Source organism: Phragmites australis, chromosome 2 (genome assembly GCF_958298935.1).
Source record: "Phragmites australis chromosome 2, lpPhrAust1.1, whole genome shotgun sequence".
NCBI classification, from domain to species: Eukaryota; Viridiplantae; Streptophyta; class Magnoliopsida; order Poales; family Poaceae; genus Phragmites; species Phragmites australis.
In genome coordinates this window covers 18675642-18685682 of record NC_084922.1, presented here as the reverse complement: position 1 = coordinate 18685682, position 10041 = coordinate 18675642, and positions in this window count along the sequence as shown.

The window sequence follows — 10041 nt, the reverse complement described above, 5'->3', positions numbered from 1 at the left end:
TCTTCACGCATTTCTGTGAGATGTTCGTCGGGGTGCCGCCGTCGGTGTCGCTATTCCGCCACTTTCGTGCTGCGGCCGGGCGGGAAGAAGAGGGGCTTCACCACTGCGGATGTTGCCGGCTGCTGCAACTTTCGGCTGCGGGACGGCTTGGCGGAGCTGTACATTCCCCAAGTGCTGCGGAGCAAGTGGGATGACTGGCAGCGCGACGGGGTCTACGTCGACGTTAGTCCCCACGACCGCCTCATGTTGCCGGAGCTGGCGGCGGAGCCCCAGAGGTCAATCTGGGAGGCGGCGCCGGTGGAGGACAAGCGGATGCAGCCGGTCCTAGACCGCATCGACTACCTATGCAAGGACGGCCTTACGTCGGTGATGGTGGTGGCGGACTACCTGCGCTGCCGCTTGGCGCCTCTAAGGGAGCGGGTCCGCCCCAGCTGGATGTACACGGGCTCCCAGGACATCACCAGGACCCAGATTGGCGAGGACTGGGACCTAGACGAGGCGGCGCTGGCGGGCCTGCTCTGGGTGGTGACTGGCGTGGAGGACCTTACCCGGGTAGTGCTCCCCTGGGAACAGCTTGCGCTCTGCGCCGACCCGAACCGGGTGGCGCTGCAAGCGATGCTGCCCGAGTTCGACGCCCAGGGTCTGGTCGACCGGCCAGGGTGCTGGAACCCCGGGACTATCCAGATTCCCAGGGTAGACGAGGCGACCGGCTGCGCTCCGTGGGCCTCCAGCGGGGACGCCACCAGTGGAAGGCCACAGGCGAGCTGTAGGGGGGCCGGACGCAGACCAGCGGCGAGCGCGCCGCGGGCGGCAGGCCGCAGGCCGGACGTGGGGCTGCCGCAGGCAGTAGCCATCAGGCTAGCGGAGGAAGCGCTGCCAGCAATGGAGCGGCGGCGGTGCCGGGGGACAAATGATGAGGACACACTCTTTCGGATACATACACACCGAGTATTCCTCCAACAATAGGTCCATTGACACGAGCTCGTGCACGTCAACTAAATCATGAGGTGAGCTCGTTCCTTAGTGTTCCTTTATATTTTGATGAGGATGGGATGCTACTGAATAATTGTGATGTTTTGTTACTTAGGAACACGGGAGAAGAACAGCAAGGGCGCCCAAGCCAAGGTGGAGGTCCAATCCAGTTCGAGTCCGTTTCGGAGTCCAGGACCAGTCTACACTAAAATCGTCGCCCAGGACACATACGGACTCCGTTTTTGACGTTCTACACATGGTTGGAAAGATAAGGAGATAAGCTTTCCAGCGGGACTGGTCCCATGTCCAAATTATTTCTGAGTCAACGGGAATCGTCGAAACAATTGGATGTCCAGAATCTGTCAAGGTGCTACGCCACCATCTTTTGGGCCGTTGGGCCGTGTAACGTGTTGGAGTCCATTAGGGACGCGTCCAGGGGTCCTTCCACAACCTAGTAGTTGATAGGAATAATATTGTGTTGTCCTTTGTTTTCTACTAACCATATCAGGTGATGGCTCTCCGTCGCATTTTAAGGATTGTGTGTCCAAGGAAGAACTCAACAAAACCTTGCAGGATCATACTAGACTATTGACAGACATTAGAACAAGCATTGCTAACCTCGTCACGCGAGTCAACGACCTTGAGTTGCGACAGCCACCACAGGATGATGACCATTCACATGATGATGATGATACTAATAATGGTGACCAAGAAGATGGTGAGATTTTTGTTGGGCAAGATGCGCGTGCTGAGCAACGTCCTTGTGCTGAACAATTACGTCTTGACCAACAACAATGTCGTCAAGGTAATGGAGGTAATAATGTTAATCGCAACGGTCGCGATGATCCTTATTCTAAGATTAAGTTTTCAATGCCTCCTTTTGATGGTGCATATGATGCTGATGCTTATTTGAATTGGGAAATGATGGTTGATCAAAAGTATAGTTCTCATATGGTTCCTGAAAAGCATAGAGTTAGACTAGCCACTTGTGAGTTCACGAATTATGGTATTATTTGGTGGAATGATTTAGTTTCTAGTGGCTTATAACCTGAATCATGGCCTAGACTAAAGCGTGCCATGCGCAATAGATTTATTCCTCCTGATTATACACGTGAATTGAAAAAGAAATTGCAGCGCTTAAATCAAGGTTCTAAATCTGTGCATGATTACTATCAAGAGCTTCAAATTGCTATGCTTCGTTGTAGTATACAAGAGGATGATGAGGATACCATGATTCATTTTTACTCCGGGTTGAGATGTGAAATTCAGGACCTTGTTGAGATGTGAAATTCAGGACAATTTTGGGAGTACATCTACTTCACGACTACCACCAGGACAAGCAACAACATTCCCTTCTACATCTACAGGATCTGTTGCCCCCTCCTCCAACACTCGGGCGCGTTCAACAGGAGCACCACAACCATCACGTGAGGTGAGCAAATCTACTGTTTTGCAGGATCCAATGCCAAGCTCTTCTTCAGGTGCAGCTACCACGGGTCGTACAACAGGCATTGTGTGCCGTCGCTGCCAAGGTATTGGCCACGTCATGAAGGATTGCCCAAGCCAACGAGCATACTCCGCAATAGCAGATGGTGGATATGTTAGTCATAGTGATGTCGAGGAAGAATATGCATTTGAAGCTAATCTTGCAGCCGATCATGACATGGATAGTGAGGGGGAGGAGATTAGTGGTACCGCTGCCACGGAGAGTTATGCAGCACGCACCTTCATTGTGAAGCGAATTTTGAGTTCTCAAATGGGGCAAGCAGAGCAGCTACAACGCCATAATCTATTCCAGACATTCCTCATTGTCAAAGATGCACGTGTTCGTACCATAATTGATGGCGGGAGTTGCAACAACCTCTTGAGCTCCGATCTTGTGAAGAATCTTTCCTTGCCAACACGTGCACATCCTCATCCATACTACATTCAGTGGTTCAATAACAGCGGTAAGGTTAAGGTAACACAATCTGCGAGAGTACATTTTTCTATTGGTTCCTACCATGACTATGCTGATTTTGATGTAGTGCCTATGCAAGCATGTTCACTTTTGTTAGGCCGTCCTTGGGAATTTGATACCGATGCTACACACCATGGTAGAAGTAATAAATACTCTCTCATGCACAAGGGAAAGAAAATCTCTTTGCTTCCTTTGACACCTGCTGAAATTGTGCAATGTGATAAAGCGCTAGCTGAAAAAGAAAAGAAAGAACGTGTTTTGGAATCTGAAAATCAGCAAGTAGCTCAATCTGTTTTTTCACCTAAGAAAGAGAAGAACACACCTAGGTCCGAAGGCATTAAGTTAAAGGGTGGTGTTATGCTTGCTACTAAATCTGATATTGCTGAAATTCAAGATAATGATACTTTGCGCTATACTTTGGTATGCAAAGAGGTTTTATTTTCAATTGATGATATACCTAGCTCTTTGCCTGCTGCTGTCACTAACCTTTTGCAGGAGTATAAGGATGTCTTTCTAGCTGAGATACCGCCGGGGCTGCCACCATTGAGAGGGATAGAGCACCAAATAGATTTGATCTCGGGAGCGACTTTGCCAAACCGCGCTGCATATAGGACCAATCCGGAGGAGACTAAGAAAATTCAGCAACAAGTTCAAGACCTTTTGGACCGTCGGTACGTACGAGAGAGCCTTAGTCCTTGTGCTGTTCCTGTTCTTTTGGTTCCTAAGAAAGATGGTACATGGCGCATGTGTATTAATTGTAGAGCCATTAATAATATCACAATAAGGTATCGTCACCCTATTCCTAGGCTAGACGACATGCTTGATGAGTTGAGTGGTTCTATTATTTTCACGAAGATTGACTTGCGTAGTGGTTACCACCAAATAAGAATGAAATTGGGAGATGAATGAAACTGCTTTCAAAATTAAGTTCGGTCTATATGAGTGGTTAGTGATGCCTTTTGGTTTAACTAATGCACCTAGCACTTTCATGAGATTGATGAATGAGGTTTTACGTGCTTTCATAGGAATATTTGTGGTGGTGTACTTTGATGATATTTTGATCTATAGCAAGTCACATGAAGAACACATTGATCATCTACGTGCTGTTTTTACTGCTTTGAGAGAAGCACGTTTGTTTGCTAACCTTGACAAATGCACCTTTTGCACAAATAGAGTTGCTTTTCTTGGCTATGTTGTTACTCCACAGGGAATTGAAGTGGATGAAGCTAAAATTGAAGCCATCAAGAGCTGGCCGACCCCTGTGACTATCACACAGGTGAGAAGCTTTCATGCCCTTGCAGGGTTCTATCGGTGTTTTGTGAGAGATTTTAGCACCATTGCTGCCCCACTCAATGAGTTGACAAAGAAGGGCGTTCCGTTCCAATGGGGGCCAGCACAAGAACAAGCTTTTAATACGCTGAAAGATAAGCTTACGCATGCACCTCTACTCCAACTTCCGGACTTTGGTAAGACTTTTGAGTTAGAATGTGATGCTAGCGGCATTGGAATTGGAGGAGTGCTACTACAAGGAGGTAAACCCGTTGCTTATTTTAGTGAGAAATTGAATGGGCCATCTCTTAATTATTCGACTTATGATAAAGAGTTGTATGTTTTAGTGCGAGTTTTAGAAACATGGCAACATTATCTTTGGCCCAAGGAGTTTATTATTCATTCTGATCATGAAGTTTAGAAACATATTAGAAGCCAAGCCAAACTAAACAAACGTCATGCTAAATGGGTTGAATTTATAGAGTCATTTCCTTATATCATTAAACACAAGAAAGGTAAAGACAATATCATTGCAGATGCGTTATCTAGACGTTATACCATGTTGTCCCAACTCGATCATAAGATTTTTGGTTTAGAAACAATTAAAGGATTATATGCTACTGATTTGGACTTTAAATATGCTTTTGAACATTGTAACGAAGGAAGAACTTGGAATAAATATGTGCTGAATGATGGATTACTATACCGTGCTAACAGGCTATGCATCCCAGCTAGCTCTATTCACCTATTGTTCTTGCAGGAAGCGCATGGAGGTGGTTTGATGGGACATTTTGGAGTGAAGAAGACCGAGGATGTATTGGCTGCTCACTTCTTTTGGCCTAAGATGAGGCGCGATGTCGAGCGCTACGTGGCACGCTGCACTACTTGTAATAAAGCTAAGTCTCGCTTGAACCCACATGGACTTTATATGCCTCTTCCTGTTCCTAGTGTGCCTTGGGAGGATATTTCTATGGATTTTGTTTTAGGATTGCCTAGGACCAAGAGGGGGAGGGATAGTATATTTGTCGTTGTGGATCGTTTTTCAAAAATGACATATTTTATACCTTGTCACAAGAGCGATGATGCTACAAACATAGCTGATTTGTTTTTCAGGGAAATCATTTGCTTGCATGGAGTGCCTAACACCATTGTTTCGGATCGTGATGCTAAATTTTTGAGCCACTTTTGGAGGACACTTTGGAATAAACTTGGGACAAAGCTGCTGTTTTCGACGACATGTCACCCTCAAACCGACGGACAAACGGAGGTTGTGAACTGCACATTATCCACCATGTTGCGGGCTGTTTTGAACAAAAATTTGAGGATGTGGGAAGAGTGTCTACCCCATATTGAGTTCGCTTACAACAGATCAGTTCACTCCACCACCAAGGTAAGTCCGTTTCAGGTAGTGTATGGTTTTAACCCCCGTGCCCCTATTGATTTACTTCCTTTACCAACATCCGAGAAATTGAATTTTGATGCTAAGACAAGTGCTGATTTGATTCTAAAAATGCATGAGTTGACTAAGAAAAATATTGAAAAGATGAATGAGAAGTATAGAACTTATGGTAGCCAAGGTCGGAAACATATTACTTTTGAAATTGGTGATCTTGTGTGGTTACATTTGCGCAAAGATAGGTTTCTTGGGAGAAGAAGATGACATTGCGTCGAGGACGACTCCAATTCAAGAGAGGGAGGATGATGAGGACATCACTCTTTCGGATACACACACACACCGAGTATTCCTCCAATAATAGGTCCATTGACACGAGCTCGTGCACGTCAACTAAATCATGAGGTGAGCTCGTTCCTTAGTGTTCCTTTATATTTTGATGAGGATGGGATGCTACTGAATAATTGTGATGTATTGTTACTTAGGAACACGGGAGAAGAACAGCAAGGGCGCCCAAGCCAAGGTGGAGGTCCAATCAAGTTCGAGTCCGTTTCGGAGTCCAGGACCAGTCTGCACTAAAATCGTCACCCAGGACGCATACGGACTCCATTTTTGACGTTCTACACATGGTTGGAAAGCTAAGGAGATAAGCTTTCCAACGGGACTGGTCCCATGTCCAAATTCTTTCTGAGTCAACAGAAATCGTCGAAACAAGTGGATATCTAGAATCTATCAGGGTGCTGCGCCACCATCTTTTGGGCCGTTGGGCCGTGTAACATGTTGGAGTCCATTAGGGACGCATCCAGGGGTCCTTGGTCGACCCTAGTCTTTTATATACAGTAGCCGCCACCCTAATTAGGGTTGGATTTTGCTTAGATATTGATCTACACACAGATTGTGAGATTTTCGCTCTTGTTCCGGACAGATTAGGCCGCCGCAAGTGTTTGTGGAACCCTAACTTTGAGTGCTTGAATTCTATTCGCAATATTTCAGATTGCATCTTCTACGTTCTTGCTTGTGTGCTCGGTACGCTTGTAGGGATTGAGCCTTCTTGGCGAGGTCAACCGCGCGACACGGTTGATAACCAACGGAGCTGTGGTGTAGTGATTGCAAGGGAGACTATCTGTTCGGGTCGAAGCCTTTGGATCATCAACGTCGAGTTCTCCACCCACCGACTTATCGCTACCTATCGAAAGATCAGGCCAACATTACTCATCAACAGACATGTTTGTGCTCGGGCCAACCAGGCCGGGGGTCCCCCCCCCCCCCCGCCCAAGTTGGCCGGGGGCTACCACCAACCATGTACAAAATTGTCAATATATACTCTCATTTTCTAGTTCTTATTTCAAATTTTAATTCAAATTTTTTCTCTGGAATCCATATGTTTAATCTGTCTGGTGAGATGCTCGATTGTGCGAGAAAAACACGCTCTCTCATTTTTCCCGTTGATTAAAGAATCCCGATTGATATGCGCGCAGGTAGTTGCCGCTGACCTAAGTCTGTTGTGGTAGGCTGTGGTGTCCGGTGCCATGGCAGTACCCCGAGCATCCCCGAGCATCTGGGGTTCTCGGGTAATCCTACCACTTGAGCAAAGAGTGGTCGGGATCGCTTAGACCCCAGAGGCAGGCTGTCGGTGCTCGGTCTGGTCAGTCCTTCTCAGGCGCCACCGAACCATAGGACCTCTGGGTTATGCCTCTGTCTGTATACTTCGCCGGTCCGGGTATTCGAGAGGTCTCGGGTCCAAAATGAGAGCAGTCTGTAATGAGTACCGCACTAACAGAGTGCACCAAACAAAGAATCTTTTCCTATTTTCTAAAGCTTACATATCAACAACCAAGAATGAAAGCAGCTCGACCGCAAGGGCCTCTGTGCCCAGGGTGCTGCTCCAGCCTATGGGGTCCTCGGGCAGTCCTACCGCTCGGGCACGAGTGGTCGGGACCGCCTGGCCCCTGGCTCCCTCTCATGCTCTCTAGTGCTTGGGCGCTCCGTCCAGGGGAACCAAGTTCCTGGGCACCCTGAGCTCGAAGCGCATACCCCTCCTGGATCGGTCGGCCGAAAGGCTGATAGCTGTCCGGTGAGTGGCTAAAGTCATACGAGTATACATTCTTACTTACTCAGCAATCTATAGTTCCTGAGTTATCCTCAGGACCCTCGCATTCTAATCTGTTCGGTGAGATGATCTCCTCGTGCACAAAACCCCACCCACGTGCTAGCTTTTTTCCGGAATGACAGAACAGACAGTAGTCGGGTGTACCGTACGAACGGCAATGTCTGACCGAAGTCCTTCATGGTGGTCGTAGTGTTCGGCCAGCTTGGCAGTACCCCAGGCACTACCGAGACTCTAGGGTTCTCGGGTAATCCTACCGCTTGAGCAAAGAGTGGTCGGGAACACCTAGACCCTGGGGGCGGGCTGTCGGTGCTCGGTCCCATCCATCCTAGCCCAGACACCACCAAACCGTGGGGACTCTTGGTCGCGTTTCCGCCCGCACGTGTCTCCGGTCTACTTGTTTGAGTGGTCGCAAAGTGGAAAAGTGTTCACTGGTCGTGGCATGCTCCGTGCTGGATCGACCTATCTCCCGAGCAAGGAAGTTCGTGCCTTTGTCTCTTGACTTAGCCGTTGCGGACTCGCGAGGGCTTAGGGGCTGAACGTGCAGATTGGCCTCACTATTCGGATGATGAGTGGTCGGGGCGACTTCATTCTTAAGGGAGGAAGGTCGAGCTCGGTCTGACTAAGTACTCCTCGGGACATCAAGTGAAAAGCGAAAAGACTTCATCAAGCATCATGACAAACATTGGAGTTGCGATCCCAAAGAAAGACTTCTATTATATTCAAAAAGAAGAAGAACCATTCAGAGGGATCACTCCCATATTTACAACAAGTCAAGAAACAAAAGACAAAAGCCTAATCTAGGTCGGCGGGCTCTGAAGGCGGCGAGGAGTCTTCGCTGCTGCTGCCACTGCTCGATACCGGCGGCGGCTCCCGCGTGAAGCATGCCGCCACCTCAGCGGTGACGCCCCGGACATCCTCCCAGGCGGCCCCTTCCTCGGCCTTGACCACCCCTTGCCAGACTAGCTCCAGCGAGAAGTTGGGGTCTCGGCTCCGGTAGCAGGCCAGGACGTGCTCGGCCACCGCTTTGGCCAGAGCGCGCCCCTCCCGGGATGCCAACTCCTGCACAGCCCGGGGAAGAGCCTTCAGGCACCGGCTGATCTCCTCAAAGCCGAGGGCGATGTGGCCGATGGTCTCTTGGTCCATCCCCTTCTCGCCCACGTTGACTCGCCCGAGCCCGGCCACCCTCACGGACCTCCGTGCTTGCTGAAGGATGTCTCGCATCATCAGCTTCACGTTGGCCCGCTCAGCGACGATGGTCTCAAGCTCGTCCTTCGCGATTTGCAGCCACTCCTTAAGGCTTAACCCCTCAGCTACGCTGGTCGGGACGCCGCTGGTCGCTGGGGCTTCGTCTTATCCCCGCTTCACCTGCTCGGCGAGGGCAGCAAGGGCCCGCTCTCAGGCAGCCAGCTCGACCTCCCATTTGGCGGCCTGCTCCTCCCGAGCAGTTAGGGCCGCCAATGTTGAGGAGGCCTCCGCTTCGCGATGAGTAAGCTGCTCCTCCCGGGCGTCCTGAGCCGTCGCCGTGATTTTGATGTTAGTCTCCCGGACCGCAACCTCCTCCTCTTGATGGTGGACTTCGGCGCGACTCCGCTCGAGTTCGTCGTTCCGGTGGGCTAAGCCTGCCCGGGTGGTCTCCACAGTCTTCTCGCACTGCGCGACGGCCTCCTCCCAAGCATGGACCAGCCGCTCCCGCGCAAGAACCTCCGCGCCGCGCTACCGTGACGTCTCCCCAAGCGGTTGGCCTCCTCCTGCGCAGCGATGGCCTCCTCACGCACCTCCTCCAGGGCCTCCCGTTCCTCGACCACCGCACGCATCGCCCTCTCATGGGTTGCGCGGGCCGAGGTGATGCGGGCCTCCAGGAGCCGGCCGACCTCCTCTAAGCGCCCCCTTTCCTCGACGAGGGCGGCGCGATCCCTCTCGAGCTATGCTCGCTCCCCCGCCACGGCCGCCTCCAGCCGCTCGATCACCTCCCTAGCGCTTCCTAGCACGTCTGGGAGGGGCTCTACGGCCTGGCTGGACGACGGTCGGGCGTTGGGTCCCCTGCGAGCCCTCTCAGCAGAGACGCTCGGAGTCCCCGATTGTAGCCACATCGGCACCGCCCTCACCGCGGCCACTTGCTCTGCCCTCAAAGTGCTCAGGGCGGGCTCGGCACCGGCCAAGCTGCTCGGGCGCAGCCGCTGCCCTCAGCTGAGGGCAGGGCGGCGCCTGCGGCTCCGGTTCGGTCGGCGCACTCAGCTCCAGCGCGGGCGCACTCGGCTCAGGGGCAGGAGCCAGCCTTGGCACCTCCAGTTGCCTTTGGTCTCCGGCGGCGTCCTTGGGCAGCCTGAAAACAGAAAA